Source organism: Phacochoerus africanus, chromosome 4, assembly GCF_016906955.1.
Source record: "Phacochoerus africanus isolate WHEZ1 chromosome 4, ROS_Pafr_v1, whole genome shotgun sequence".
Taxonomy (NCBI): Eukaryota; Metazoa; Chordata; class Mammalia; order Artiodactyla; family Suidae; genus Phacochoerus; species Phacochoerus africanus.
In genome coordinates this window covers 130,890,416-130,900,565 of record NC_062547.1, presented here as the reverse complement: position 1 = coordinate 130,900,565, position 10,150 = coordinate 130,890,416, and the positions used below count along the sequence as shown (strand labels likewise).

Here is a 10,150-nt window from a genome sequence, read left to right as displayed (position 1 = left end):
TAGTATGCCAGTGCGAGGGTGGATCCAGGTTTGGGGGAGACTGCCTGAGTTTTTTTGGGTGGCTATAAGAGAATACCATAGACTGGGTAGCTTATAAACAACAGAAATTTATTTGTCACACTTCTGGAGGTTGGAAAATCCAAGATCAAGATACCAGTAGAGGGCTTGCTTACTGGTTCATCGATGATTGTCTTGTCACTGTACCGTCACATAGCTGTAGGGGCAAGGGAGCTCTCTGGGCCTCTTTTCTTTTTGGGGGGGCGGGGGAAGGGCATGCCTGTGGAAGTTGCCAGGTCAGGGATCCAACCCACTCCACAGCCGTAACCAGAGCCACAGCAGCAGTGAAAACGTCTGATCCTTAACCCACTGCACCACAAGAGAAATTCCTCTGGGGTCTCTTTCAACCTATAAATTGCAGGGCGAGGGTTGGGGTCTTGGGGGGAGTAGAAGGGTGGGGGGAGTGGAGCAGGTGGGGGCACAGGTAGGACACAGACATTCAATCTATGGCAGCGCTTACAAAATTGGCAGACTTTTTAAGAAAAAGAACACAAGGTAGGTATGATGGTGAATTTATACTTTGAAAAAGAAATCCCACCCCCTCAAAAGTGTAAAAGAACTAAGTATCACAAATTATATTTAATTAATTAAATTAAACTGCCCTTCCCCCGTATCTTTGGATGTATGCACTTTGATTACCTCTGCATATATCACCAATTGGAAAATTTTATATCATTTTCTGTAGATGAAATAGAATAAATTAATCTTTCTACTAGCATGGTTAATTGCAATTCTTAAAATTATTATTGATAGTTTATAAACATTTATTTCTACAACCCATCATGGGTCATGAAAATTATTGATTGTTGTCAAGTTTGGGAAACCTCTAAAAGTTTCCCTCCTATATGCATCCCCTCTAGTATTCCTCCAAACACGGAAATGTAATATACAAATTTTATTTCATGCAACTGCCATTAAAAGAGAAAATACGATGCATTTATAATTGTATGTGCTGCCTCGTTGAGTATAGTCCGCACAGAATGAGATCCTCCACTTGGACCAGACATTTATGGGAACTACAACCTCTGTGCAGAATTTTTCATGTCTGACGATTGGAAGAATTTTCCAAAGATTAGCTTCTGATTCCCTGCGTTGCCTTTTCCACCTCTGCACTTCTGTGCCTGGGGCTCACAGAGCACCTTCACGTCACAGTGCAACCCCTAGCTCTGCACGTTTCCGTCGTGAGTCAGCACGGTGGGCAGGGGGATACTCCTGGAAGCTGTTCCTTACACCAGGATGGTTGGCAATAACTTATTTACATATGGAATGACTATGAATCACCGGCATCTATCTCGTTGAGGCCAAAGTAAATGTATATCCCATTCAGTCTCTATGAGAGCAACGTGAGAAGCCAAGTGATAGTCAGGACACAGGAGTAGAAACAGACCGTGGTCTGAACTAATTGCTGTTCTAAGATCTTTCCCGTATTTTACAGAAATGCAATATTCTCTGAGCACATTGCTGAGGTCACTCCCAGGGCCTTGGAAAGTGCCTATGAAAGTGAGGATTCTGAACCTTAAATGATAGGAACTTCACAGAAAACCTGACTGACCAAGGGCCAGGCTTTTTGCCTTTGAAAATCCTGTTCTTTCTATCTCTGCTCCAGGAGTGAACACCCCTGACCCCAAGGCACCAGGGCATGATGCTACGGCAGTCCTGCTGAATAGCAGTGGGCCTCTCTCCTTACCTTCCCCATGTGTCCTTTCATTTCCAGTATTCCCAGAGCTTAGCATTCATTATATGTGGCACATAGCATGTGGAGAAGCAAGAAGATGAGCCCGTTCTAAAGGTCCAATACCACTTCTGCCATTTGGCTTTTGGGAAAACTTAAGTTTATGAGCTTCAGTTGTACTCTGGAGTTAATACTACATATCTTCAAAGGTTTCTGCTAGAATCTGAAATAATACATGAAAATTAGTTCATGTTTGTGAGCCTTGGTTTACTATCTATAAAGTGAAATTATAACCTATATCTTAAAAGGTTGTTTTGCGAGTTCCCTTGTGGTGAAGCAGGAGGATCCAGCGTTGTCACTGCAGCAGCTTGGGTCACTGCAACGGCTTGGGTTTGATCCCTGGCCTGGGAACTTTATATGCCATGGGTGTGACCCAAAAAAATGTTGTTTGAGGATCTGAGATAATGCGTATAAATGAATCAACACAGTACTTAGAATACAGCAGTGATCAATAAGTTATCACTTCTTGTAGGAAAGATTCGCCAAGTGTTCTTGAGCTCTCTTATCTTCCCAGGCTGCCTTGCGGCCAGGTTCCAGTCATGTGACTAGCTCTGGTTAATAAACTGTCAGAGCAAAGCGGCATTTATGGGCCAAGTTAAAAGCTGGTTCCCTTTCCCGAATCTCTTTTTACATCTGCAGCAGCAGCCTTGGTGATGGTGGAGCTATATTGTGCATGGATCCTGGATCCCTGAGTCACTATCAAAGGAGAATTCACAGGAGAGCTTCTGGATTTTTGTGAACATGAAACAGGAGCAGACTGTGTTAATCTGCTATGATTTAGGTTTTTTTGTTATTGCAGTTTAGTTTGTTATTATCATTATTAATGAACAGAACTACTCACAAACACTGGCATTTTTAATGGTAGGTAAAGCTAGCTACAGTAGTGGCTTCTGCTCTCAGTAATGGGGATATAAAAATATTGCTCTTGTATATAAAATAGCGTGTTTTTCCACAAATGTTGGTTCCAAAGAGGTCAAACTGAAATAAAATAGGAAGGGGAAAAAAATGTGCATTAAATTTTCCATTTCTCTCACCAGCGAGTCCTTTCTAGTCAGGATACTTTATTTCCTTGAAATGCTGACTCTGAGTCAATGCATATTTTTATGACTTATTAAAAAGTGATGTCCTTTTCTATCAAAGTTTTAGAAATTAATGTTTCTTTCCTTCTAAGTTTCATTGGCTTAGCAATCCTTCATTCCTTAATAAAAGGTCTAATTAGCGTGTTCTGCACGGCCTTCGCCATCAGGAACAAATTCCATTAACCACAGATTCTCAGATAGGCAGCTGGTAGTAATATTCAGAGTTTAGCCAGCAGCAGGCACCAGCATAGAGTGAATATTTGTGTTCTTATTTTTGGAAAAATCATCACTTAAACTACATAGAAAACTTTAGCTCACTACTTTTTTTATAGTGTAACTCTAAAAATGGTTTCAAATGCCCAGCTCTCTTTGGGAGGACTGGCAGAGAGGCTAACTTGTTGAACTGTTTGCTAGAGCCAGTGAAATTGTCATTAAGAACCTCCAAAACAGGACATAATCCAAAGGGCCAGTGAAAATCATGGCTAGAGGTTAGTGCCTGAAAGGGTTTAGGACATGCCACCTTAAAATGAAATGCTTTGGTAATATTGATTATTTTGAACTGAAGGCATTTGAGAAGCTCTAGTTGCAGAAAGGGCTCTCTGACCTACCCTTTTTCTCACCAAAAACACCATAAAATGAGAAAGATGCCCTCTCTATACAAGGAACAGAAGTCTCTTCTCTTAATACCAGAGACCCGGATTCAATGCTGAAATGGGTCTGTACAAAGAAGCTTGCTGAATCAAACTTTTTTTTTTTAGGGCCACACCAGCAGCATATGGAGGTTCCCAGGCTAGGTGTCAAATCAGAGCTGTAGCTGCCAGCCTACACCACAGCCACAGCAATGCCAGACCTGAGCTGTGTCTGTGACCTACACCACAACTCAGGGCAATGCCAGATCATTAACCCACTGAGTGGGGCCAGGGATCGAACCTGAGTCCTCATGGATGCTAGTCAAATTCATTTCCGCTGAGCCACGACAGGAACTCCTGCTGAAACAACCCTATCTTTTTAGTTTTTCCCCTCCAGATATCTCCGACTCGCTTCCCACAGTCTGGTGCCTCTATTTCAAACATTTTGGCTCTATTTCTTAAAATTATCATTTATTTGTCTAAAGGGTATAAAAGCTTTCTGTTCTGGTCACTTCTTCAGACCTTCATTCTCTTGTGAAGGTCCCCATATACATGTAAAATTCTAATAAAACCTACATGCTTTGCTTCTGTTAATTTGTCTTTTGTCAATTTAATTCTTAGGCCTAGCTATCGACCCCAAGAGATTAGAAGAGACTTCTTCCTCCCCAACATACTAAAGAAATAATACCAACATCAGTGTGACACTTTAGAAAAGTGACAAAAACCACAGGTCAGAAGGTTGGAAAGTCAAGTGAGGTGCAGATGCTTTTAGGATGTTGACCTTGAACCAAGAAAAAGCACTGGATCTTGTGCTTTCTGAGTGCTGCCCAGACACCTGGGATGGGAGCAGGTAAGCCTCGGGGGTGATGGACCGCTCACGGCCTTAAGGATGTGGAATTAAGATAGACTCTCAGGCCAGCTTGAGAAAAGTGAGAATGCTTTTGACACAAAAGAAACATGCTAATATTTATTAAGCTTCAAGATGGTATAAAAGAAATACATGAATATGGATCAAAAAATAGTAACATTTTACAGCAGATTGAGGGGGTTTCATAACCTTAGTCTCATATCACCAGAGAGCTTTACTTCTAGGTTTATGTGGGTCCAGATATCCCATGACAGAAGGAAGAGTAAAGATTAAAAAAACCCAACAACAGACATCCAATGAGACTCCTTAAATCACCACCTGATCTGTTGTGTTGTAGGAATACATGGATAGTCCTAACAGGGGCGCCTAACTCGACAAGCCTTCCTGGCAATGCTGAGATATGACTCTACATTCTGCAATAGTGGAAGACATTTACATAATAAACTGCAGATCCATTCCCCCTAAAGAGACATGTGGAGGAAAAAGAGAAGGATCCTTGAAAGCTGGAGGAGTCCCTGTGCTGTCTCATTAGCGCCAGCATGGCCCAGATGTCTCTACAGCTTTGCTTTGCAAACACTAGCAACAGCCACGAAGTTCTGAGTCAAGTCAGAAAAACTCTTGGAAAAGGAGATGAAAATCCCCCCCTGCCAGCTTCATTGTCTCCCCCTCCTTCCAGAGCAGCTGCCTCCAGCAAGAGGCCTGCCTGTAGTTCTCTCTCTCGGGCCCGTTCAGTCCGATCACCCAGCTGCAGGCCTCTAGTCCCTTCCTTCAGGAGGTGCTGGTTCTCCTTCGCCAGCATCAGCATCACCTGGACAGGTTGTTAAAGCAGGATTGCTGGCCCCACCCCTCGCGTCAGCGTCCTGATGCAGTCGGTCTGGCGCTGCGGTGCAGCCCCGAAACTGGCGTCCCTCCCACACTTCCCTGGAGATGCTGTTGCTGCCGGTCTGGGGGCCACCCTTGAAGAACTGCCGCTTTATTCTATACACAACAGAGGTATTTTTTCTATAGTAAATTCCTTATTAACAAGAATGAATCCTTGGCCTTAACCCTGGCGTGTGCTTATCACTTTTTTACTACTTGATGCTAAATGTTTATAATGTTTCTAAAGATCTCTGAATCACCAAATCACTGAATCTTAAGCATTGGATGAAACTTACAGAGCCAGATTTTCTAGTATCCTGTCCCCCCTACCCACTCCTGCCTTCATTGGGCTTAAGCGTAATTTTGCCCTTGTGCACCAACCCAGTATCCCTGGATTTTTTGGTAAAGACTCTGTCTTCTTCTCCAGCCAACTGTCTGTCAGTGACAGGCCCTCTCCTCCTGTGCTTTCTCATCACACATAAGGATGACAGTCTAAGGAACACACTGACTGTCATAAAACTGTTGTAAATAGACAAGATATCGTTATAATCAGCCCTGCTTAGGGTTCCCTCCCCTGGCAAACTCCACTCCTTAGTTCCAGCTGATTTTCTGTTATTTGATTTTCTCTTTTTTTTTTTCCCTCTCTATGAAAAACATGGTATAATTCTTGCAGCTGAGAATCCAGTTTTTGGTTTGGTTTGGTTTGGTTTGGTTTGGTTTTGGTTTTCAGGGCCGCACCCTTAGCATATGGAGGTTCCCAGGCTAGGGGTCCAATCGGAGCTGTAGCTGCTGGCCTATACCACAGCCACAGTAATGCAGAATCTGAGCCATGTCTGCGACCTACACCACAGCTTTTGGAAACGCCAGATCCTTAACCCACTGAGCACATCCGGGGAGTGTACCTACATCCTCATGGATGCTAGTCAGATTTGTTAACTGCCGAACCATGACAGGAACTCCTAATTCCTTTTTTTGTCCTAGTTCTGAAAATTCTTTTTTCTTTTCTCCAGGTTCATGACATTTTAGCATCAGTTACTATCATTGCATCTCCCTGCTTGCTTTTGTGTTTGCTTGTTTGTTTTCATTATATATATATATATATTTATTATTATTATTATTATTATTTGCTGTGCATTTTAGTACATAAAGTTGACATCTTTAACCAATATAAGCTGTACAATTAAGGGCACTAAGTACATTTAGAGTATTGTGCCACCGTCACCACTACCCATTTTCAAAAGTTATTTTTTGTCATCCCAAACAAACTCTGTGCCCATTAAACAAAAGCTTTTCATTCTCTTCTCCTCCCAGACACTGGTAACATGTATCCACTTTCTGTCTTTGTGAATATGCCAGTTTTAGATTCCTCATAGAGAAATCCTGCAACATTTGTGGCTGGCTTACTTTACTTCCTATAATGTTTTGAAACTTCTTCTCTGCTTGCTTTTGTAACCTGTATTTCTTCTTAATTCTCTGCAACAGAGCTTGCGCTTTGTCTAGTGCCCTTTTCCAAAGTAAAGCTTTTCTTTTTATTTCATGACCACCTGTCTTCCTCCCCACCACTTTCTGAAACTTTTGAAAAATGACTCTACCTATCATGGAAGGAAGGATTCAGGAATCATTTCTTTTGTTTGGCTTTTACTAGCAGGTGAAAAGAGTTTTGTGCGCTGATAATTTATCCTGGGACTCATGGGTAGTGCCTCACTGAAATCTCTGCTATCATCTTGTTCTGTAACCAGCCATAGCAAGTAGAATTTTCCCCAAACATTTTAGGTGTCTTTCAGAATTTTGCCAAGAATTTTCTTTCGACATCCTTCAAGAAATAATCTTATAACTGAGAGCCTCAGAAACAGGGAAGAATAAAAGTACGTGTTGTGAGTTGTATTGCTTGGACTTGATCTGCCAAGCAACCATTTCTTTAGCATTTTGTCATTAACATGGCTGTTGTTGTTGTTTGTCTCAAATAATGAGTGAAGAAAGTAGGCACTAGGGGTTGTGAAAAAGTTTAAAAAACGGGAGAGTCTTTCAGTCACCTTTACCTGTATTTTGCTTCCTGGGCTGGTGCCTTACATCTGACAGGCAAGCGGCACATGAGTCTCTGCCAAAGTGGGGGGGGGGGGGAAACCCCATCGACCTGATAGATATGGTTAGAACAGGGTGATATCGCGGCTTTGGATTACATAGGAGTTCAGGTTGTGTATTACTTTGTTGAAGTTGTGAGGAAGGTAAGGGTGCCTTCAAGGAAAGTAAATGGTAAAGCCAAAGATCAAAAGAAAGTGTTTCCACCAATAGCAAGTGGATTCCTTTTCCATCTTTTGAAAGTCACACTAACTCAGAAACTGCTGGAAAAGTAGGCTCATGCTCAACTACTGCGCAACAATCAGCTGCACATCAAGTGCTCAAGAAGTGATTTTCATAATGATCTTTATATGTACAACTGTACACATGTGATTTGAAAAAGTTTGGGTAACTAGTTTCTTTTAAAAAATTGCTTATCAGTACTAATGAGTGAATGAAGTTCTTAATAAGTAGTACTCCTTTGTATATGACAAACTCCATGGCCGCAGAAAGAATAGAAACTATGTGTTTTTACTGATTTGCAATTCAGTAGGCTAAGCTTGGCCTCATTTCCAAGTTCAAAGTTAGTTAAGCAAAAGGGTACATAAATAACATTGCACGAAACTTTCGTAGGCAGATAAAATAGAAAGGACGTTTACAGAAACATGAGGCTGGCACCTTCATTTTGCCTCAACCCTGTTACTACATTCTCCCACCCATCATCATGCATTTAGAGAACTGCGTTTTGAAAAAGTGTACGTACTTACCTGGCAGGGGAGATACCATGATCAGGAAGGTGGTTTCCCCGGGTGAGGCTTATGCATTGCACTCTGGATGTGCTGACCCCTGCAATTTCCCCAAATGTGGGACACTCGACCCCTGAGTTCGTCCTGGTGGGGGACTGCTTTTGTGTTCTCTTCCAAAAAAAAAAGTCTCACCCCACAGAATGAAGGAATGAAGAGATGATTCTAAGGATGGAACTTTAATCCCTCTGTCTGTCTTGAAACTCAGCATCCAGTTAAGAACTTGGAAGATTCAAGCCATGTTGCAGCTGTATTTTCCAGCATGGAACTTTGCAATAGATATTACAAAGAAAGTTTTCCCTCTAGTTCGAGTTCTTTATTCGGTCTCTTTTACTTTGCATACTAAGATGATTTGACTTCAATGTAGTCCAATCAGTATATGAAAGAAACTTTGCTAAGCCCTGCTTCCTGTTTGAAGATAGGTAAGCAAAGTTCTGTCTTGCAAAAAAATTCACAATTTAGCAAGGTCAAGTCGGGCCAGGGGTGGTGCACAGTAAGGTGCATAGATACATACGGTTTAAGGCAATGCAAAGAAAATGGATGCTAAGGAATGGTACTAGGGGCTCTGGGGGGTTGAATGGAGAAAGAGGTTAGGTACCCTGGCAGAGAAACGGAAGAAACAGCTAGGAGCATTTGAGATGGATCTTAATTCTCAGAGTTGCATGTGCATGAGGATTACCTGGAGGACTTGTTAAAACACGGATTGCTGGGCCCTACACTCAACAGTTTTGATTCAGTAGGTCTGGGGTGGGGCCTGAAGATGTGTGTTTCCCAGGTGATTCTCCTACTGCTTATTCAGATACAGCACTTGAAGTACCATTACTCTAGAGACAATGAAAAAGAATGGAGGGTGTTTTACCCAGGGAAAGAGAATAGGCACATTTGACAGTCAAGGGACCAAAGGGCATTTAATTGTATTGTATTGTACTTTTTAGGGCTGCACTGGTGGCATATGGAGGTTCCCAGGCTTGGGATCGAATCGGAGCTGTAGCCACCAGCCTACACCACTGCCACAGCAACATGGGTTCCGAGCCGCATCTGCAGCCTGCACCACAGCTCAAGGCAACACCAGATCCCCAAGCCACTGAGCAAGGCCAGGGATTGAACCTGTGTCCTCTTGGATACCTTTCAGGTTCGTTACTGCTGAGCCACAACAGGAATGCCACATTTTATTTTTTTTTGGGGGGGTTATTTTGTTCGTTTGTTTTGTTTTGTCTTGTTTTTTGTCTTTTTAGGGCCGCAGCCACGGTACATGGAGGTTCCCAGGCTAGGGGTCCAATTGGAACTGTAGCTGTTAGCCTACACCGCAGCCACAGCAACGCCAGATCCTTAACCTACTGAGCGAGGCTAGGGGTTGAACCTGCAACTTCACACTTCCTACTCAGATTCGTTTCCTCTGAGCCATGATGGGAACTCCGGAATGCCACATTTTAAACAATAATAGTGGTGCATAACTTTTTTGAGTTATTTCATCTTTGCCAGTGAGGAGATGAAGTTTCAGAGAGGTGAAAGCATTTGCATAAAGTCACAGACCTAATAAACAGCAGAGTCAGAATTTGAACCCAATGACTTAGCAACAAGAACTTTATATCTAACTGCTATGATTAATAGTTGAAAGTTATACATCTTGACTGACAGAAGCATTTTTTTAGGCATTTTGGAGAGTTAAGGCTTAGCATGCAGGTTGCAGTTAAATTTCAGCAAGCTGAAGTTCCAGGTTAAGGAAGTTTGTACTTGGGATGTGAAGAGATATATTAACATTTTTTGATCAGGATTAATTGAGTAGCATTGTATATAATCAAGAGAGGCAAGAGGATGGAAGCCTAATTAGAGGTCTCTTATTAAAGCTCAAGTAAAAGAAAAGGAAGTAAACTAGAGAATTAGCGATTGGATTGGGTTGGAGGTGTTGGGGAGCAGAGCTCTTTTGCAGGTTGGCTGTGCAGGTGATTTTCAGTCCTTCTACCAGCTGTTTGAGTCCATGCTTTGAAAGATTTGGTTTATCCGCATCTAACTGAACACAGAGAAATGTGTCCACCTGTGATCGTTATTTTTCCTGTTCTAAC

The 10,150-nt window shown here is 42.2% G+C and overlaps 1 non-coding gene across 1 annotated transcript; it reads left to right on the top strand.

Annotated features, from left to right (window-relative positions):
• Positions 1–8,043: 8,043 nt before the first annotated feature.
• On the top strand, positions 8,044–8,206 carry LOC125126589 (U1 spliceosomal RNA). Its single transcript, XR_007134694.1, has one exon. It is a non-coding gene; the product is annotated as a U1 spliceosomal RNA (small nuclear RNA).
• The last annotated feature ends 1,944 nt before the right edge of the window (positions 8,207–10,150 follow it).